The sequence below is a fragment of the Salmo trutta genome, chromosome 27 (assembly GCF_901001165.1).
Source record: "Salmo trutta chromosome 27, fSalTru1.1, whole genome shotgun sequence".
Taxonomy (NCBI): Eukaryota; Metazoa; Chordata; class Actinopteri; order Salmoniformes; family Salmonidae; genus Salmo; species Salmo trutta.
In genome coordinates, this window is record NC_042983.1 from 45,842,481 (window position 1) to 45,866,461 (window position 23,981).

Sequence of the window (23,981 nt, forward strand, 5' to 3'; positions counted from 1 at the left end):
TGTCCAGACCAGAAGAAATGTCCACCAGACCTTGTCCATCCTCGTGCAGGGACAGGTACAGGGCTGCAGCTTTAATCCAGTGTTGTCCAGACCAGAAGAAATGTCCACCAGACCTTGTCCATCCTCGTGCAGGGACAGGTACAGGGCTGCAGCTTTAATCCAGTGTTGACCAGACCAGAAGAAATGTCCACCAGACCTTGTCCACCCTCGTGCAGTGGCAGGTACAGGGCTGCAGCTGTAATCCAGTGTTGTCCAGACCAGAAGAAATGTCCACCAGACCTTGTCCATCCTCGTGCAGTGGCAGGTACAGGGCTGCAGCTGTAATCCAGTGTTGTCCAGACCAGAAGAAATGTCCACCAGACCTTGTCCACCCTCGTGCAGTGGCAGGTACAGGGCTGCAGCTGTAATCCAGTGTTGTCCAGACCAGAAGAAATGTCCACCAGGCCTTGTCCATCCTCGTGCAGTGGCAGGTACAGGGCTGCAGCTGTAATCCAGTGTTGTCCAGACCAGAAGAAATGTCCACCAGGCCTTGTCCACCCTCGTGCAGTGGCAGGTACAGGGCTGCAGCTGTAATCCAGTGTTGTCCAGACCAGAAGAAATGTCCACCAGGCCTTGTCCACCCTCGTGCAGTGGCAGGTACAGGGCTGCAGCTGTAATCCAGTGTTGTCCAGACCAGAAGAAATGTCCACCAGGCCTTGTCCACCCTCGTGCAGTGGCAGGTACAGGGCTGCAGCTGTAATCCAGTGTTGTCCAGACCAGAAGAAATGGACCAAGTTCCTCCGAAGCTCTTGTATTAGATTGATTGACCTGATCACCTCCCGGCTACCAGCCCCCGGTGGCTGTAAAATCATTAGTCTGTACCACAGGGTAGAGGCAGCAAGATTATTACCTGCAAGTATCCTCCCCCTATCAGACTGCTGGGGTAGCACCCATTTACACCTTGACATTCTGGCACAGCCTTTTCTCCGCTACACCCTCCCAATCATTACATCATGTAACAAGTTAACATTAAAATACTAGTAAGGTGATGACCTTCGTGGACATGTGAATATCAACAGTAACAATATGGTGATCAGAGAAACCCACAGGAGTAGAATCACACCTTCCAACCCTACTTCTGTTGTAGATACCACAGTCACCCCTAAGCCTGAGGAAAACAAAATGGCCACCCCAGCACTGAAATTAATACCATGACTGAGTATATGCTGCCCCTCCCACCACATACCCCAGTCAATCTCATTAGAGTCATCACTATGTGTCTCCTGTAGAAAAACTACATTAAGCCTTTTCTGTTTTATTATTTCTAATACCCAAGCCCTCTTATTCCTGTCCCTTCCCCCATTAATATTGAGAGAACTTACCGTTAGTACCTCCATATAGAAAAGAGAACCTACCCTTAGTACCTCCATATAGAAAAGAGAACCTACCCTTAGTACCTCCATATAGAAAAGAGAACCTACCCTTAGTACCTCCATATAGAAAAGAGAACCTACCCTTAGTACCTCCATATAGAAAAGAGAACCTACCCTTAGTACCTCCATATAGAAAAGAGAACCTACCCTTAGTACCTCCATATAGAAAAGAGAACCTACCCTTAGTACCTCCATATAGAAAAGAGAACCTACCCTTAGTACCTCCATATAGAAAAGAGAACCTACCCTTAGTACCTCCATATAGAAAAGAGAACCTACCCTTAGTACCTCCATATAGAAAAGAGAACCTACCCTTAGTACCTCCATATAGAAAAGAGAACCTACCCTTAGTACCTCCATATAGAAAAGAGAACCTACCCTTAGTACCTCCATATAGAAAAGAGAACCTACCCTTAGTACCTCCATATAGAAAAGAGAACCTACCCTTAGTACCTCCATATAGAAAAGAGAACCTACCCTTAGTACCTCCATATAGAAAAGAGAACCTACCCTTAGTACCTCCATATAGAAAAGAGAACCTACCCTTAGTACCTCCATATAGAAAAGAGAACCTACCCTTAGTACCTCCATATAGAAAGAGAACCTACCCTTAGTACCTCCATATAGAAAAGAGAACCTACCCTTAGTACCTCCATATAGAAAAGAGAACCTACCCTTAGTACCTCCATATAGAAAAGAGAACCTACCCTTAGTACCTCCATATAGAAAAGAGAACCTACCCTTAGTACCTCCATATAGAAAAGAGAACCTACCCTTAGTACCTCCATATAGAAAAGAGAACCTACCCTTAGTACCTCCATATAGAAAAGAGAACCTACCCTTAGTACCTCCATATAGAAAAGAGAACCTACCCTTAGTACCTCCATATAGAAAAGAGAACCTACCCTTAGTACCTCCATATAGAAAAGAGAACCTACCCTTAGTACCTCCATATAGAAAAGAGAACCTACCCTTAGTACCTCCATATAGAAAAGAGAACCTACCCTTAGTACCTCCATATAGAAAAGAGAACCTACCCTTAGTACCTCCATATAGAAAAGAGAACCTACCCTTAGTACCTCCATATAGAAAAGAGAACCTACCCTTAGTACCTCCATATAGAAAAGAGAACCTACCCTTAGTACCTCCATATAGAAAAGAGAAAGGAAAAGAAACCACAGAGAAACCAAAGAGGAAAAGAAGACACCCTATGAAGCATGATCATCATCATTGTTTTATAATGTTCTCTTAACCTGACCACATTTCCCACTACCCTTTGCTGCTGTGACAGCAGTAACAAATTTCCTCAAGCGAAAACGCTTCTTCTCACTCAACTGGTCTAACTCCACCGTCTTCTGCAACATCACAGCTGACCTCACAAATTTATCAACATCAACAAAACAAAACAAAAATCGGCCAATTTGACAGATTTCCCAAAACTCTGATCCAGGAACCCATTGACCTCCTCTGGACTGTAAATTGAGTCGTCGCCTGCTGCTATCATACCAGGAGAGATTATCCATATCCTTCTCCTGATCCTCCTCAGCTGAGGACACAGACCCCTGACTCCCCTCTACCACATCTCTCTCAACACTCCCCTCCTGCACCCCATCACTCATACCAGGCATCTCCTCCACTACCTGGGAGACTAGCCCCACCTGTACCCCATTACTAGTAGTGGACATCTCCTCCACTACCTGGGAGACTAGCCCCACCTGTACCCCATTACTAGTAGTGGACATCTCCTCCACTACCTGGGAGACTAGCCCCACCTGAACCCCATTACTAGTAGTGGACATCTCCTCCACTACCTGGGAGACTAGCCCCACCTGTACCCCATTACTAGTAGTGGACATCTCCTCCACTACCTGGGAGACTAGCCCCACCTGTACCCCATTACTAGTAGTGGACATCTCCTCCACTACCTGGGAGACTAGCCCCACCTGTACCCCATTACTAGTAGTGGACATCTCCTCCACTACCTGGGAGACTAGCCCCACCTGAACCCCATTACTAGTAGTGGACATCTCCTCCACTACCTGGGAGACTAGCCCCACCTGAACCCCATTACGAGTAGTGGGCATCTCCTCCACTACCTGGGAGACTAGCCCCACCTGAACCCCATTACTAGTAGTGGGCATCTCCTCCACTACCTGGGAGACTAGCCCCACCTGTACCCCATTACTAGTAGTGGACATCTCCTCCACTATATGGGGAACTAACCCCACCTGAACCCCATTACTAGTAGTGGACATCTCCTCCACTACCTGGGAGACTAGCCCCACCTGAACCCCCTCCTGTACCCCAAGCACTCGTACTGGGCACCTCCTCACCAGTCTGAGGAAATGCCTCTTCAGATCCATCCTTACCTTCTACAACAATATTCTTCTGCTGCATAACATTTCCCTCTGGTACAAATTGCAACTCCGTGTCCTCAACACGGACAACTTGTTCCTCAGCAACAGGTGCTTGTGGCTGCTCTACCACTGTCGGCCCACCTCTCCCTACATCAGTGGGCCCAGGCTTTACGAGGCCCATCTCTCCCTACATCAGTGGGCCCAGGCGTTACGAGGACCACCTCTCCCTACATCAGTGGGCCCAGGCGTTACGAGGACCACATCTCCCTACATCAATGGGCCCAGGCGCTACGAGGACCACCTCTCCCTACATCAGTGGTCCCAGGCGTTACGAGGACCACCTCTCCCTACATCAGTGGTCCCAGTCGTTACGAGGACCACCTTTCCCTACATCAGTGGTCCCAGTCGTTACGAGGACCACCTCTCCCTACATCAGTGGTCCCAGTCGTTACGAGGACCACCTCTCCCTACATCAGTGGTCCCAGTCGTTACGAGGACCACCTCTCCCTACATCAGTGGTCCCAGTCGTTACGAGGACCACCTCTCCCTACATCAGTGGTCCCAGTCGTTACGAGGACCACCTCTCCCTACATCAGTGGGCCCAGGCGTTACGAGGACCACCTGCGCCCCTCCCTCTGCCTTCTCCCTTTTCGGGCAACATTGCTTATGACCAACATCCCCACACCCAAAACACCGTTGACTACCCGTACTAGCATAAGCTATATACAGTCTGTTGTCATACATGACTTTAAACGATAACTCCAAAGTCTGTTCCGGTGAATCCAAAAACATAAACACCTGTCGCCGAAACGACATAACCTGTTTCAGAGCCGGGTGTTTGAAACGACATAACCTGTTTCAGAGCCGGGTGTTTGAAACGACATAACCTGTTTCAGAGCCCGGGTGTTTGAAACGACATAACCTGTTTCAGAGCCGGGTGTTTGAAGCGACATAACCTGTTTCAACGCCGGGTGTTTGAAACGACATAACCTGTTTCAGAGCCGGGTGTTTGAAACGACATAACCTGTTTCAGAGCCCGGGTGTTTGAAACGACATGACCTGTTTCAGAGCCCGGGTGTTTGAAACGACATAACCTGTTTCAGAGACGGGTGTTTGAAACGACATAACCTGTTTCAGAGCCGGGTGTTTGAAACGACATAACCTGTTTCAGAGCCCGGGTGTTTGAAACGACATAACCTGTTTCAGAGCCCGGGTGTTTGAAACGACATAACCTGTTTCAGAGCCCGGGTGTTTGAAACGACATAACCTGTTTCAGAGCCCGGGTGTTTGAAACGACATAACCTGTTTCAGAGCCCGGGTGTTTGAAACGACATAACCTATTTCAGAGCCGGGTGTTTGAAACGACATAACCTGTTTCAGAGCCCGGGTGTTTGAAACGACATAACCTGTTTCAGAGCCGGGTGTTTGAAACGACATAACCTGTTTCAGAGCCCGGGTGTTTGAAACGACATAACCTGTTTCAGAGCCGGGTGTTTGAAACGACATAACCTGTTTCAGAGCCCGGGTGTTTGAAACGACATAACCTGTTTCAGAGCCCGGGTGTTTGAAACGACATGACCTGTTTCAGAGCCCGGGTGTTTGAAACGACATGACCTGTTTCAGAGCCCGGGTGTTTGAAACGACATAACCTGTTTCAGAGCCCGGGTGTTTGAAACGACATAACCTGTTTCAGAGTCCGGGTGTTTGAAACGACATAACCTGTTTCAGAGCCCGGGTGTTTGAAACAACATAACCTGTTTCAACGCTGGGTGTTTGCAACCCAACGGGACAACCTTAATTGAACTTGTGAACTTCCCAAATCGCAATAACTGGCGCTCCAATAGCTCATTGGGAATAAAAGGCGGTACATTTGAAATCGTTACCCTTGTTGACGGAGAAAAAAGCGGCGTAACTTGAATAAACATTCCTTTAAGAAGTACGCCGTGCTCAACCATACAATCAACAAGACGCTCTTCTTCTCTTCTTTAAGAAAAACCACCACCGCTTTATTCATCCGTGACGCATAAGCAACATCCTGATATCCTACCTTCTCTCCCACGGCAACCAGAAACTCCTCCGCGGTGACAGTAGCTTCAGTAACACACCTAAAGCCGTGCCGAAGTGACAGGGACGGAGTCCCCATTCGGGCTGCCATCCCCGCCAAAATCAGGGTAATTTCAACACAAAAAACAACTATATACTTAATTCTACCACAACAAATAAATAAAAATAATGATAACCTTAATCATTCATAGGAAGAGAAAAAAAAAGATATCACCAAAAAAGGTGGAAAGGGAAACATAAAAGAAAAACCAAGATATCTAACTCTACACACCACTCACTCACACAATTCCCAGCATGCACCAAACACTCCCAGCATGCAGAGAGAGAGAGAGAGAGCGACTGTTGTCCAGTTGACAATTTTGATTCTCATATTGTAAACATCCAAAGTAAGCTTTGGGCAATATGTACATTGTTACGTCATGTCAATAAAGCAAATTGAATTGAGAGACATACTTTAACATATAAATTAAAACAATGCTCATCCAACCTTAACACAGTGAAACACCACCTCCTTTGCCTATGCAGCTCCTGAAAGAGCATTTCACTGATGGCTAACAAAACAACACTGAGAACAGTATTGAGTTGCACCCCCTTTTTGCCCTCAGAACAGCCTCGATTTGTCAGGGTAATGGACTCTACAAGGGGGCTAAAGCATAACACAGGAATGCTGGCCCATGTTGACTCCAATGCTTCCCACAGTTGTGTCAAGATGGCTGGCTAGCGAGACAGAGAGAGAGATGGCTGCCAGAATAAGAACCTCTCCCTCAACGTAACAAAGACTAAGGAGATGATTGTAGACTACAGGTAAAGGAAGACCGAGCACGCCCCCATTCTCATCGACGGGGCTGTAGTGGAGCAGGTTGAGAGCTTCAAGTTTCTTGGTGTCCACATCACCAACAAACTAGAATGGTCCAAACACACCAAGACAGTCTTGAAGAGGGCACGACAACGCCTATTCCCCCTCAGGAGACTAAAAAGATTTGTCAGGGGTCCTGAGATCCTCAAAAGGTTCTTCTGCTGCAACATCGAGAGCATCCTGACTGGTTGCATCACTGCCTGGTACGGCAACTGCTTAGTCTCCGACCACAAGGCACAACAGAGGGTAGTGCGTACGGCCCAGTACATCACTGGGGCCAAGCTTCCTGCCATCCAGGCCCTCTACACCAGGCGGTGTCAGAGGAAGGCCCTAAAAATTGTCAAAGACCCCAGCCACCCCAGGCATAGACTGTTCTCTCTACTACCGCATGGCAAGCGGTACCGGAGCGCCAAGTCTAGGACAAAAAGGCTTCTCAACAGTTTTTACACCCAAGCCATAAGACTCCTGAACAGGTAATCAAATGGCTACCTGGAATATTTGCATTGTGTGCCCCCCCAACCCCTCTTTTACGCTACTGCTACTCTCTGCTCAACATATCTGCATAGTCACTTTAACCACATCTACATGAACATACTACCTCAATCAGCCTGACTAACCGGTGTCTGTATATAACCTCTCTACTGTATGTAGCCTCTCTACTGTATATAGCCTCTCTACTGTATTTAGCCTCTCTACTGTATATAGCCTCTCTACTGTATATAGACTCTCTACTGTATATAGCCTCTCTACTGTATATAGCCTCTCTACTGTATATATCCTCTCCACTGTATATAGCCTCTCTACTGTATATAGGCTCTCTACTGTATATAGCCTCTCTACTGTATATAACCTCGCTACTGTATATAACCTCTACTGTATATAGTCTCTCTACTGTATATAACCTCTCTACTGTATATAGCCTCTCTACTGTATATAATCTCTCTACTGTTTATAGCCTCTCTACTGTATATAGCCTCTACTGTATATAGCCTCTACTGTATATAACCTCTCTACTGTATGTAGCCTCTCTACTGTATGTAGCCTCTCTACTGTATATAGCCTCTCTACTGTATGTAGCCTCTCTACTGTATGTAACCTCTACTGTATATAGCCTCTCTACTGTATATAACCTCTCTACTGTATATAATCTCTCTACTGTTTATAGCCTCTCTACTATATATAGCCTCTACTGTATATAGCCTCTACTGTGTATAGCCTCTACTGTATATATCCTCTACTGTATATAACCTCTCTACTGTATATAGCCTCTCTACTGTATGTAGCCTCTATACTGCATATAGCCTCTCTACTGTATGTAGCCTCTACTGTATATAGCCTCTCTACTGTATATAGCCTCTCTACTGTATATAGCCTCTCTACTGTATGTAGCCTCTCTACTGTATATAGCCTCTCTACTGTATATAGCCTCTCTACTGTATATAGCCTCTACTGTATATAGCCTCTACTGTATATAGCCTCTCTACTGTATGTAGCCTCTTTACTGTATATAGCCTCTCTACTGTATATAGCCTCTCTACTGTATGTAGCCTCTCTACTGTATATAGCCTCGCTACTGTATATAGCCTCGCTACTGTATATAGCCTCTCTACTGTATATAACCTCTACTGTATATAGCCTCTACTGTATATAGCCTCACTACTGTATATAGCCCCTCTACTGTATATAGCCACTACTGTATATAGCCTCTCTACTGTATATAACCTCTCTACTGTATATAGCCTCTCTACTGTATATAGCCTCTACTGTATATAGCCTCTACTGTATATAGCCCCTCTACTGTATATAGCCACTACTGTATATAGCCTCTCTACTGTATATAACCTCTCTACTGTATATAACCTCTCTACTGTATATAGCCTCTCTACTGTATATAGCCTCTACTGTATATAGCCTCTACTGTATATAGCCTACACTGTATATAGCCTCTACTGTATATAGTCTCTCTACTGTATATAGCCTCGCTACTGTATATAGCCTCTCTACTGTATATAGCCTCTCTACTGTATATAACCTCTCTACTGTATATAGCCTCTCTACTGTATATAGCCTCTACTGTATATAGCCTCTACTGTATATAGCCTACACTGTATATAGCCTCTACTGTATATAGCCTCGCTACTGTATATAACCTCTCTACTGTATATAGCCTCTCTACTGTATATAGCCTCTACTGTATATAGCCTCTACTGTATATAGCCTACACTGTATATAGCCTCTACTGTATATAGTCTCTCTACTGTATATAGCTTCTCTACTGTATATAGCCTCTCTACTGTATATAGCCTCTTTACTGTATATAGTCTGTCTTTTTACTGTTGTTTTATTTCTTTACCTACCTATTGTTCACCTAATACCTTTTTTGCACTATTGGATAGAGCCTGTAAGTTAGCATTTCACTGTGAGGTCTACTACACCTGTTGTATTCAGCATTTCACTGTGAGGTCTACACCTGTTGTATTCAGCATTTCACTGTGAGGTCTACTACACCTGTTGTATTCAGCATTTCACTGTGAGGTCTACCTACACCTGTTGTATTCAGCATTTCACTGTGAGGTCTACTACACCTGTTGTATTCAGCATTTCACTGTGAGGTCTACTACACCTGTTGTATTCAGCATTTCACTGTAAGGTCTACTACACCTGTTGTATTCAGCATTTCACTGTGAGGTCTACTACACCTGTTGTATTCAGCATTTCACTGTGAGGTCTACTACACCTGTTGTATTCAGCATTTCACTGTGAGGTCTACTACACCTGTTGTATTCAGCATTTCACTGTGAGGTCTACCTACACCTGTTGTATTCAGCATTTCACTGTGAGGTCTACTACACCTGTTGTATTCAGCATTTCACTGTGAGGTCTACTACACCTGTTGTATTCAGCATTTCACTGTAAGGTCTACTACACCTGTTGTATTCAGCATTTCACTGTGAGGTCTACTACACCTGTTGTATTCAGCATTTCACTGTGAGGTCTACTACACCTGTTGTATTCAGCATTTCACTGTGAGGTCTACACCTGTTGTATTCAGTTTGATATCAAATGATTTACTTATATTTACCATTTGTATGTGACGTGAACCTCCAGGAGGGTGACCAATGGCGACAGAAAAATAAGATTTGGGTTCTTGATCCGTCCCATTTTCTTGACTACGAGCGAAGCTAGCTGGTAAATCAAGCTCTTGCCGAACCCAGTCGGGAGAAAAGCGAAAATATCTTCTCCACAGAGAAAAGCTTTCAATGCAGTTATTTGCTGTTCTTTCAGTGAAGTTCTGCCCTCCAGTTCTGATATAGCTGCTGCTACAGCAGTACCAACTTTCTCGAGAGCCGCCATTGTTATGATTATTCATCTTCTATGGTATATTTAATGTGCAAATCAAATCAAATTTTATTTCTCACATACACATGGTCACATACACATGGTTAGCAGATGTTAATGCGAGTGTAGTGAAATGCTTGTGCTTCTCCCCCTACTGTGCAGGATGGGAAACAGGATTCCCAAAAATGGAATACAAAATACCAAAACAACTACCAAACCACCAAAAAATGCAAAAATAAACTAAACTAAATCAAAATGACTTTTCTGTAAAATATCTAATAAAACAGATCTGATCCCTACACAGGCTCACGTAGCCTAGTGGTTAGAGTGTTGGAGTAGCAACCGAAAGGTCGCAAGATCGAATCCCTGAGCTGACAAGGTAAAAGTCTGTCATTCTGCACCTGAACAAGGCAGGTAACCCACTGTTCCCAGGCCGTTATTGAAAATAAGAATTTGTTTTTAACTGACTTGCCTAGTTCAATAAAGGTTAAAAAAAAACAGCGGAACCTGGGAGGATAGGTCTTCCGGTGACAGTACCACTTGCAAGTCTTCAGTCCCAAAAACATGTCTGCTGCAGCCACAATAATGTCCAGTTTCTTAGATTTCTTTGAGACTTGTGCTGTACAGTTTATAACTGTGGCAATGAACAAAACAAAATCCACCTTTTTAACACACAGGGTATCTTTTGCCTGGCAGCAAACATTCATTACAGGCTGTGGTGCGTCTACTATCATATCTTCACTAGCATCACTTGTTTCTCAATGATTTTAATGGCCTCCGCATAGGAGGCTTTGATTTACCTTTCAAACTTTTGCCACCTCAATCTCCTTCATCCTTACAGGGCACTGCAGGAACTCGGGATCATGATTCCCACCACAATTACAACACTGTTGTCCTTCCACACAAGTCCCAACCCGTGTAGTCTTCGCCAAGTCCAACCCGTGTAGTCTTCTTCAAGTCCCAACCCGTGTAGTCTTCTCCAAGTCCCAACCCGTGTAGTCTTCTCCAAGTCCCAACCCGTGTAGTCTTCTCCAAGTCCCAACCCGTGTAGTCTTCTTCAAGTCCCAACCCGTGTAGTCTTCTCCAAGTCCCAACCCGTGTAGTCTTTACCAAGTCCCAACCCGTGTAGTCTTCTCCAAGTCCCAACCCATGTAGTCTTCTCCAAGTCCCAACCCATGTAGTCTTCTCCAAGTCCCAACCCGTGTAGTCTTCTCCAAGTCCCAACCCGTGTAGTCTTCGCCAAGTCCAACCCGTGTAGTCTTCTCCAAGTCCCAACCCGTGTAGTCTTCTCCAAGTCCCAACCCGTGTAGTCTTCTCCAAGTCCCAACCCATGTAGTCTTCTCCAAGTCCCAACCCGTGTAGTCTTCTTCAAGTCCCAACCCGTGTAGTCTTCTCCAAGTCCCAACCCGTGTAGTCTTCTCCAAGTCCCAACCCGTGTAGTCTTCTTCAAGTCCCAACCCGTGTAGTCTTCTCCAAGTCCCAACCCGTGTAGTCTTCTCCAAGTCCCAACCCGTGTAGTCTTTACCAAGTCCCAACCCGTGTAGTCTTCTCCAAGTCCCAACCCGTGTAGTCTTTACCAAGTCCCAACCCGTGTAGTCTTCTCCAAGTCCCAACCCATGTAGTCTTCTCCAAGTCCCAACCCATGTAGTCTTCTCCAAGTCCCAACCCGTGTAGTCTTCTCCAAGTCCCAACCCGTGTAGTCTTCGCCAAGTCCCAACCCGTGTAGTCTTCTCCAAGTCCCAACCCGTGTAGTCTTCTCCAAGTCCCAACCCGTGTAGTCTTCTCCAAGTCCCAACCCCAACCCGTGTAGTCTTCTCCAAGTCCCAACCCGTGTAGTCTTTACCAAGTCCCAACCCGTGTAGTCTTCTCCAAGTCCCAACCCGTGTAGTCTTTACCAAGTCCCAACCCGTGTAGTCTTCTTCAAGTCCCAACCCGTGTAGTCTTCTCCAAGTCCCAACCCGTGTAGTCTTTACCAAGTCCCAACCCGTGTAGTCTTCTCCAAGTCCCAACCCGTGTAGTCTTCTCCAAGTCCCAACCCGTGTAGTCTTCTCCAAGTCCCAACCCGTGTAGTCTTCTCCAAGTCCCAACCCGTGTAGTCTTCTCCAAGTCCCAACCCGTGTTGTCTTCTTCAAGTCCCAACCCGTGTAGTCTTTACCAAGTCCCAACCCGTGTAGTCTTCTCCAAGTCCCAACCCGTGTAGTCTTTACCAAGTCCCAACCCGTGTAGTCTTCTTCAAGTCCCAACCCGTGTAGTCTTCTCCAAGTCCCAACCCGTGTAGTCTTCTCCAAGTCCCAACCCGTGTAGTCTTCTCCAAGTCCCAACCCGTGTAGTCTTCTCCAAGTCCCAACCCGTGTAGTCTTCTTCAAGTCCCAACCCGTGTAGTCTTCTTCAAGTCCCAACCCGTGTAGTCTTCTCCAAGTCCCAACCCGTGTAGTCTTCTCCAAGTCCCAACCCGTGTAGTCTTCTCCAAGTCCCAACCCGTGTAGTCTTCTCCAAGTCCCAACCCGTGTAGTCTTCTCCAAGTCCCAACCCGTGTAGTCTTCTTCAAGTCCCAACCCGTGTAGTCTTTACCAAGTCCCAACCCGTGTAGTCTTCTCCAAGTCCCAACCCGTGTAGTCTTTACCAAGTCCCAACCCATGTAGTCTTCTTCAAGTCCCAACCCGTGTAGTCTTCTCCAAGTCCCAACCGTGTAGTCTCCAAGTCCAACCCGTGTAGTCTTCTCCAAGTCCCAACCCGTGTAGTCTTCTCCAAGTCCCAACCCGTGTAGTCTTCTCCAAGTCCCAACCCGTGTAGTCTTCTCCAAGTCCCAACCCGTGTAGTCTTCTCCAAGTCCCAACCCGTGTAAGCACCTGTCAAACTAGTGTTGTGGCAGATTGACTTACAGCAGGGCCAACCCTCCTCCTGTTTAGTGTTGTGGCAGATTGATTTACAGCAGGGCCAACCCTCCTCCTGTTTAGTGTTGTGGCAGATTGATTTACAGCAGGGCCAACCCTCCTCCTGTTTAGTGTTATGGCAGATTGACTTACAGCAGGGCCAACCCTCCTCCTGTTTAGTGTTGTGGCAGATTGACTTACAGCAGGGCCAACCCTCCTCCTGATCCTACTAATCAACATCAGGAACTGGTTGTAGTTGGCCGTCCCTACAGTATGGTGATTAGAGCAGTATAACAACCCTACCCCGCACCCCCTACTTTAAAATGTTGAATTAAAACCTCTACAGGATCGGTATGTGTTGGTGTGTCCCACCCCCTGCGGGACGGTTGAGCTAACGTAGGCTAATGTGATTAGCATGAGGTTGTAAGTAACAAGAACATTTCCCAGGACATGGACATATCTGATATGGTCAGAAATCTTAAATTCTTGTTAATCTACCTGCACTTTCCAATTTACAGTAGCTATTAGTGAAATAATACCATGCTATTGTTTGAGGAGAGTGCACAGTTATGAACTTGAAAATGTATTAATAAACCAATTAGGCACATTTGGGCAGTCTTGATACAAAAGTTCAACAGAAATGCAATGGTTTATTGGGTCAGTTTAAAACTTTGCACATACACTGCTGCCATCTAGTGGCCAAAATCTAAATTGCGCCTGGGCTGGAATAATAAATTATGGCCTTTCTCTTGCATTTCAAAAATGACGGTACAAAGAAAATACAAAAAAAATCATGTTTTTTTTCTTTGTATTATCTTTTACCAGATCTAATGTGTTATATTCTCCTACATTAATTTCACTTTTCCACAAACTTCCAAGTGTTTCCTTTCAAATGGTATCAAGAATATGCAAATCCTTGCTTCAGGTCCTGAGCTACAGGCAGATAGATTTGGGTGTCATTTTAGGAGAACATTTTAAAAAAAGTGTTGGATCCTCATTAACCACTAGGCCTACAGCCCCTAGATCTGATGTAGCATCTGATCAATCAATCAATGTACATGCAAAAACACAGATATTGAAACAATTAAGAAAATCAACCTGCTATAGAGCATGCTGGGAAATATGACAATGATGGGTGTGGTTTTGGGTGTTTTACTCTACACAGAGTAAAAATAACACACCCCAACACTGGGGTTCTTTTACACCACCAAAGAGTGTTAAATTTACCTCTTTGTTACACTGAAATATTACAATGAAAAATCAACACTAGGTAACAATTTGCTGGGTACAGATATTCTCATACAGGTACAGTTTAAAACATTCTCACACCTATATTTTTTAACTGTAGAGGGTTAAAGTTTAAACACTGATGTAAACACTAACATTTAAGGCACTATTTAAAAGAAAGAACAGAAAATACAATAAAAATCTGATTCAGAATCAGAAAAGTTCAATTTAGAACCTATTTAGAACCTTCTGGCCTTCCAAAGAATCATCAAGAACCCCATCTTCCAGAAACAGTTATTAGGATGAAAAAGGGTTTTAGGTTGAACCATTTGCCTAATAAAAGAACCCTCATCATCCAAAAAGTGATGAAAATGGTTCTTGGTAGAATCCTATCCCTCAGTAGAGAACGCTTTTGGAGTGTTGTGTATGTGGGGTTGCTGTATGTGTGCAATGTATGTGTGCAATGTCAGCCAATGTTAGATTTGAACTGTTTTGTAAGCAGAATGGCTAGCTAGCTAGATGAAGCCTAGCTAGTTAGCTAGAAGATGAATAGGCTTAAAAATGATCTCTGGTACTCCCTAGCAAGCAACGCATTAGCAAGCAAGCTAGCTAGCTAAATAAATTATCTGCAAGTGAGCTAGCTAGCTAGCTAGGTGTTTTGGCTTTGTAGCTATTTAGCTAACATTAGCTAGTTAATATGACTCAATGACAGTAGCATATTCTCCCTGGCTGAGAAAAATAGTAATAAGATTAACACTTACTGAACGTTCATATCAACCTCGTTGTAACTACGCAAGATAACTTAGCTATGCTAGTTTAGCTAGCCAAAATTACAGTAGCTTAGCAGGCCCATGCTAACTAGCTAGCATCAGCTAATCTTGTTTGATTGGACAGTTTGTTCAGTCAATTCAAACTTTATGTTAATCAAATTCTTGAAAGTCACCCTTGATCGTTTTAGTCCTCCATGATCAATCCCATGCAGAAAGAACAAGCTACTAATCTAAAAAACAACTGATCAGGAAGTCATGAATCCTTCAAAATAAAAGTACTTTTCTGTAAACTGTGTAAATTAATATTATCATAACAATTGCCGGATATCATAAAAATGGAACACATTTTTATACGGGTGATCAAACACGCGCATTCCTAAAACTAACTATGTCATATATTTGTTTTTATACATAATAATTCAGCCTAAATGGGAATATGACAACTGAGGAAGTCCTAATATGGATGCCATGATTAAGATTTGCATACTGATCTGTAAAACGCAACTCACAAATATACGAGCCGACTCACGACAATACGAGCCGACTCACGACAATACGAGCCGACTCACAAAAATTGGAGAGCAGTCACAAACATGTCAAATGCATGTAAATAAACATAATCTGTGGAGCCACATGTTGTCACATTCACAAACCCCCTATCTGACCACTGCTGTGTTTGCAAAGTAAATAATATGTTTGTAAAATGTGCCGTGGTAACCAGAAAAAAACCTGCCTTGCATTTCTTTGTTAATCATCATTTGTTTTGGTTAATGATGACTCATTCGCTTTTGGATCTTGACATACTGTATGTTGGTGTAAATATATGGGCATATTTACAGACTGTGATTTTTATTTAAAAGTTTTGTTCTATATTTGCACAACACATCTTTTGTTTAGGACTCAATACTTCTATGTTTTAAACATGATGAAAATCTATCTATCTATCTAATCTATCTAATCTCCCTATCTAATCTATCTATCTATCTATCTATCTATCTATCTATATCTATCTATCCTCCCTATATAATCTATCTATCTATCTAACCTCCTTATATAATCTATCTAACCTATCTATCTAATCTCCCTATATAATCTATCTATTCTCCCTATCTAATCTCCCTATATAATCTATCTATCTAACCTCCCTATATAATCTATCTAATCTCCCTATCTAATCTATCTATCTATCTAAACTCCCTATATAATCTATCTAATCTAACCTATCTATCTAATCTCCCTATATAATCTATCTATTCTCCCTATCTAATATATCTATCTATCTCCATACACTTACATTTTAAACACTGCAGCCGAGACACACACACACACACACACACAAATTCATTTTAAGACTCACTCAGTCTAATTTCCTACCTGTTTGTGCATCTCAATGTTGAGTCCATAAGACATCTCATAGTACTGAAAGACAAAGTCAAACATTTATCTTCAGTGTCTATCATTTTCTACTTTCTTTTTCTCTCACAGTAGAATCTCACAGACAGTAGAATCTCACAGACAGTAGAATCTCACAGACAGTAGAATCTCAGACAGTAGAATCTCACAGACAGTAGAATCTCACAGACAGGAGAACCACACAGTAGAATCTCAGACAGTAGAACCACACAGTAGAATCTCACAGACAGTAGATCCACACAGTAGAATCTCAGTCAGTAGAACCACACAGTAGAATCTCAGACAGTAGAACCACACAGTAGAATCTCACAGACAGTAGAACCACACAGTAGAATCTCAGTCAGTAGAATCTCACAGACAGTAGAACCACACAGTAGAATCTCACAGACAGTAGAACCACACAGTAGAATCTCAGACAGTAGAACCACACAGTAGAATCTCAGTCAGTAGAATCTCACAGACATTAGAACACAGAATCTCACAGACAGTAGAACCTCACAGTAGAATCTCACAGACAGTAGAACCACACAGTAGAATCTCAGACAGTAGAACCACACAGTAGAATCTCAGTCAGTAGAATCTCACAGACATTAGAACACAGAATCTCACAGACAGTAGAACCTCACAGTAGAATCTCACAGACAGTAGAACCACACAGTAGAATCTCAGTCAGTAGAATCTCACAGACAGTAGAACCACACAGTAGAATCTCACAGACAGTAGAACCACACAGTAGAATCTCACAGACAGTAGAACCACACAGTAGAATCTCAGAAAGTAGAACCACACAGTAGAATCTCAGTCAGTAGAATCTCACAGACATTAGAACACAGAATCTCACAGACAGTAGAACCTCACAGTAGAATCTCACAGACAGTAGAATCACACAGTAGAATCTCACAGACAGTAGAACCACACAGTAGAATCTCACTGACATTACATCCACACAGAATCTCACAGACAGTAGAATCTCACAGACAGTAGAATCTCACAGACAGTAGAACCACACAGTAGAATCTCAGTCAGTAGAATCTCACAGACATTAGAACACAGAATCTCACAGACAGTAGAACAGCACAGTAGAGTCTCAGACAGTAGAACCACACAGTAGAATCTCACAGACAGGAGAACCACACAGTAGAATCTCATAGTAGAATCTCACAGACAGGAGAACCACACAGTAGAATCTCACAGACAGTAGAATCTCACAGACAGGAGAACCACACAGTAGAATCTCACAGTAGAATCTCACAGACGGTAGAACCACACAGTAGAATCTCACAGACAGTAGAATCTCAGACAGTAGAACCACACAGTAGAATCTCACAGACATTAGAACCATACAGTAGAATCTCACAGACAGTAGAATTTCACAGACTATAGAACCACACAGTAGAATCTCACAGACAGTAGAACCACACAGTAGAATCTCACAGACAGTAGAACCACACAGTAGAATCACAAAGAGAGTAGACTCTCACAGACAGTAGAACCACACAGTAGAATCTCACAGACAGAATCTCACAGATAGTAGATCCACACAATAGAATCAAACAGACAGTAGAATCACACAGACAGGAGAACCACACAGTAGAATCTCACAGTAGAATCTCACAGACAGTAGAACCACACAGTAGAATCTCACAGACAGTAGAATCTCACAGACATTAGAACCACACAGTAGAATCTCACAGACATTACATCCACACAGAATCTCACAGACAGTAGAACCACACAGTAGAATCACACAGAGAGTAGAATCTCAGACAGTAGAACCACACAGTAGAATCTCACAGACGGTACAATCTCACAGACAGTAGAACCACACAGTAGAATCTCACAGACAGTAGAATCTCAGACAGTAGAACCACACAGTAGAATCTCACAGACATTAGAACCACACAGTAGAATCTCACAGACAGTAGAATTTCACAGATAATAGAACCACACAGTAGAATCTCACAGACAGTAGAAGCACACAGTAGAATCTCACAGACAGTAGAACCACACAGTAGAATCTCAGACAGTAGAATCTCACAGACATTAGAACACAGAATCTCACAGACAGTAGAACAGCACAGTAGAATCTCAGACAGTAGAACCACACAGTAGAATCTCACAGACAGGAGAACCCCACAGTAGAATATCATAGTATAATCTCACAGACAGGAGAACCACACAGTAGAATCTCACAGACAGTAGAATCTCAGACAGGAGAACCACACAGTAGAATCTCACAGACAGTAGAACCACACAGTAGAATCTCACAGACAATAGTATCTCAGACAGTAGAACCACACAGTAGAATCTCACAGACATTAGAACCACACAGTAGAATCTCACAGACAGTAGAATTTCACAGACAATAGAACCACACAGTAGAATCTCACAGACAGTAGAACCACACAGTATAATCTCACAGACAGTAGAACCACACAATAGAATCACACAGAGAGTAGACTCTCACAGACAGTAGAACCACACAGTAGAATCTCACAGACAGTAGAATTTCACAGACAATAGAACCACACAGTAGAATCTCACAGACAGTAGAACCACACAGTAGAATCTCACAGACATTAGAACCACACAGTAGAATCACACAGAGAGTAGACTCTCACAGACAGTAGAACCACACAGTAGAATCTCACAGACAGTAGAACCACACAGTAGAATCTCAGACAGAATCTCACAGATAGTAGAACCACACAATAGAATCAAACAGACAGTAGAATCTCACAGACAGGAGAACCACACAGTAGAATCTCACAGACAGGAGAACCACACAGTAGAATCTCACAGTAGAATCTCACAGACAGTAGAACCACACAGTAGAATCTCACAGACAGTAGAATCTCACAGACATTAGAACCACACAGTAGAATCTCAGACATTACATCCACACAGAATCTCACAGACAGTAGAACCACACAGTAGAATCACACAGAGAGTAGAATCTCAGACAGTAGAACCACACAGTAGAATCTCACAGACAGTAGAACCACACAGTAGAATCTCACAGACGGTACAATCTCACAGACAGTAGAACCACACAGTAGAATCTCAGACAGTAGAATCTCACAGACAGTAGAATCTCACAGACAGTAGAATCTCACAGACAGTAGAACCACACAGTAGAATCTCACAGACAGAAGAACCACACAGTAGAATCTCACAGACAGTAGAATCTCACAGACAGTAGAATCTCACAGACATTAGAACCACACAGTAGAATCTCACAGACATTACATCCACACAGAATCTCACAGACAGTAGAACCACACAGTAGAATCACACAGAGAGTAGAATCTCAGACAGTAGAACCACACAGTAGAATCTCACAGACAGTAGAACCACACAGTAGAATCTCACAGACGGTACAATCTCACAGACAGTAGAACCACACAGTAGAATCTCACAGACAGTAGAATCTCACAGACAGTAGAATCGCACACAGTAGAATCTCACAGACAGTAGAATCTCACAGACAGTAGAATCTCACAGACAGTAGAACCACACAGTAGAATCTCACAGACAGTAGAATCTCACAGACATTAGATCCACACAGTAGAATCTCACAGACAGTAGAATCTCACAGACATTAGAACCACACAGTAGAATCTCACTGACATTACATCCACACAGAATCTCACAGACAGTAGAACCACACAGTAGAATCACACAGAGAGTAGAATCTCAGACAGTAGAACCACACAGTAGAATCTCACAGACAGTAGAACCACACAGTAGAATCTCACAGACGGTACAATCTCACAGACAGTAGAACCACACAGTAGAATCTCACAGACAGTAGAATCTCACAGACAGTAGAATCGCACACAGTAGAATCTCACAGACAGTAGAATCTCACAGACCGTAGAATCTCACAGACAGTAGAATCTCACAGACAGTAGAACCACACAGTAGAATCTGACAGACAGAAGAACCACACAGTAGAATCTCACAGACAGTAGAATCTCACAGACAGTAGAATCTCACAGACATTAGAACCACACAGTAGAATCTCACAGACATTACATCCACACAGAATCTCACAGACAGTAGAACCACACAGTAGAATCACACAGAGAGTAGAATCTCAGACAGTAGAACCACACAGTAGAATCTCACAGACAGTAGAACCACACAGTAGAATCTCACAGACGGTACAATCTCACAGACAGTAGAACCACACAGTAGAATCTCACAGACAGTAGAATCTCACAGACAGTAGAATCGCACACAGTAGAATCTCACAGACAGTAGAATCTCACAGACAGTAGAATCTCACAGACAGTAGAATCTCACAGACAGTAGAACCACACAGTAGAATCTCACAGACAGAAGAACCACACAGTAGAATCTCACAGACAGTAGAATCTCACAGACAGTAGAATCTCACAGACATTAGATCCACACAGTAGAATCTCACAGACAGTAGAATCTCACAGACATTAGAACCACACAGTAGAATCTCACTGACATTACATCCACACAGAATCTCACAGACAGTAGAACCACACAGTAGAATCACACAGAGAGTAGAATCTCAGACAGTAGAACCACACAGTAGAATCTCACAGACAGTAGAACCACACAGTAGAATCTCACAGACGGTACAATCTCACAGACAGTAGAACCACACAGTAGAATCTCACAGACAGTAGAATCTCACAGACAGTAGAATCGCACACAGTAGAATCTCACAGACAGTATAATCTCACAGACAGTAGAATCTCACAGACAGTAGAATCTCACAGACAGTAGAACCACACAGTAGAATCTGACAGACAGAAGAACCACACAGTACAATCTCACAGACAGTAGAATCTCACAGACAGTAGAATCTCACAGACATTAGATCCACACAGTAGAATCTCACAGTAGAATCTCACACAGTAGAATCTCACAGACAGTAGAACCACACAGTAGAATCTCACAGACAGTAGAACCACACAGTAGAATCTCACAGACAGTAGAATCTCACAGACAGTAGAATCTCACAGACAGTAGAATCTCAGACAGTAGAATCTCAGAGAGTAGAATCTCAGACAGTAGAATCTCACAGAGCAGAATTCACAGACAGTAGAACCACACAGTAGAATCTCACAGACAGTAGAACCACACAGTAGAATCTCACAGACAGAATCTCACAGACAGAAGAACCACACAGTAGAATCTCACAGACAGTAGAACCACACAGTAGAATCTCAGACAGTAGAATCACACAGAGAGCAGAATCTCACAGACAGTAGAATCACACAGTAGAATCTCACAGAGAGTACAATCTCAGACAGTAGAACCACACAGTAGAATCTCACAGACAGTAGAACCACACAGTAGAATCTCACAGAGAGTAGAATCTCAGACAGTAGAACCACACAGTAGAATCTCACAGACAGTAGAACCACACAGTAGTATCTCACAGACAGTAGAATCTCACAGACAGTAGAATCTCACAGACAGAATCTCACAGACAGAATCTCACAGACAGTAGAACCACACAGTAGAATCTCACAGACAGTAGAACCACACAGTAGAATCTCACAGACAGTAGAACCACACAGAGAGTAGAATCTCACAGACAGTAGAACCACACAGTAGAATCTCACAGACAGTAGAATCTCACAGACAGTAGAACCACACAGTAGAATCTCACAGACAGTAGAATCACACAGACAGTAGAACAAGACAGTAGAATCTCAGACAGTAGAACCACACAGACAGCAGAATCTCAGACAGCAGAATCTCAGACAGTAGAATCTCACAGATAGTAGAATCTCACAGACAGTAGAATCTCACAGACAGTAGAATCTCACAGATAGTAGAATCTCACAGACAGTAGAACCACACAGAGAGTAGAATCTCACAGAGAGTAGAACCACACAGTAGAATCTCACAGACAGTAGAATCTCACAGACAGTAGAATCTCAGAAAGTAGAATCACACAGTAGTATCTCACAGACAGTAGAATCACACAGACAGTAGAACAGGACAGTAGAATCTCAGACAGTAGAACCACACAGACAGCAGAATCTCACAGACAGCAGAATCTCACAGACAGTAGAATCTCACAGATAGTAGAATCTCACAGACAGTAGAATCTCACAGACAGTAGAATCTCACAGACAGTAGAATCTCAGACAGTAGAATCTCAGACAGTAGAATCTCACAGACAGTAGAATCTCAGACAGTAGAATCTCACAGACAGTAGAATCTCAGACAGTAGAATCTCAGACAGTAGAATCTCACAGACAGTAGAACAGGACAGTAGAATCTCAGACAGTAGAAACACACAGACAGTAGAATCTCACAGACAGTAGAATCTCACAGACAGTAGAATCTCAGACAGTAGAATCTCAGACAGTAGAATCTCACAGACAGTAGAACCGACATAACTTCTGGTCACCACACCTTGTAATTGGATTTTCAACATTGCAAAACCAATTTTATTTTTGTCAGCATAAGTTTGCAATTTTTATTTAGAAAATAAAGACAAATGGCATGGACAACATTATTGTCACCCCAGAGCTACAACATTATTGTCACCCCAGAGCTAGTATTTGGTTAAAAACGTAAACTTAGGTTGACAAAAATAAAATTCCTTCTACAATGTTAAAAATCCAAATACAATATGTTATCAAAGTAGAAATAGGGAACTATTGAATAAAAGTGGTCGTAACTCACACACACACACACACACACACACACACACACACACACACACACACACACACACACACACACACACACACACGAAGCTCACCATAACATAGTGTCTCTGCATCTCTGTCTTCTCACCGGACAGTTTCTCACACTCCAGTTTCAGACTGAGGACAGAGAGAGACATCATCACAAACTATCCAGTTAGGTCTGGTCTGGACTGGACTTGTTAGGTCTGGACTGGTCTGGACTGGTTAGGTCTGGACTGGACTGGTCTGGTCTGGTTAGGTCTGGTTAGGTCTGGACTGGACTGGACTGGTCTGGTCTGGTTTGGTCTAGTCTGGACTGGTCTGGACTGGTTAGGTCTGGTCTGGTCTGGTTAGGTCTGGTCAAGTCTGGTTAGGTCTGGTCTGGTTAGGTCTGGTCAAGTCTGGTTAGGTCTGGTCTGGTTAGGTCTGGTCTGGTCTGGTCAAGTCTGGTTAGGTCTGGTCTGGTTAGGTCTGGTCAGGTCTGGTCTGGTCAGGTCTGGTTAGGTCTGGTCTGGTCTGGTCTGGTTAGGTCTGGTTAGGTCTGGTCTGGTCTGGTTAGGTCTGGTCAGGTCTGGTTAGGTCTGGTCAGGTCTGGTTAGGTCTGGTCTGGTCTGCTTAGGTCTGGTTAGGTCTGGTCAGGTCTGGTTAGGTCTGGTCAGGTCTGGTTAGGTCTGGTCAGGTCTGGTTAGGTCTGGTCAGGTCTGGTTAGGTCTGGTCAGGTCTGGTCTGGTCTGGTTAGGTCTGGTTAGGTCTGGTTAGGTCTGGTCAGGTCTGGTTAGGTCTGGTCAGGTCTGGTTAGGTCTGGTCAGGTCTGGTCTGGTCTGCATATGTCTCAACCCAGTGCAAATCAATTCACGCCTCATCACTCCTGGTAAAAGGTATTGCTCTATATAGACCCCCCTGGGGTGTGTGTGTATTGCTCTATATAGACCCCCCTGGGGTGTGTGTATTGCTCTATATAGACCCCCCTGGGGTGTG

The 23,981-nt window shown here is 43.7% G+C and overlaps 1 pseudogene; it reads right to left on the bottom strand.

Moving 5' to 3' along the window:
* LOC115165071 (transducin-like enhancer protein 4) overlaps nt 1-23,981 on the bottom strand; it is a 92,016-nt pseudogene that overhangs the window by 50,295 nt on the left and 17,740 nt on the right.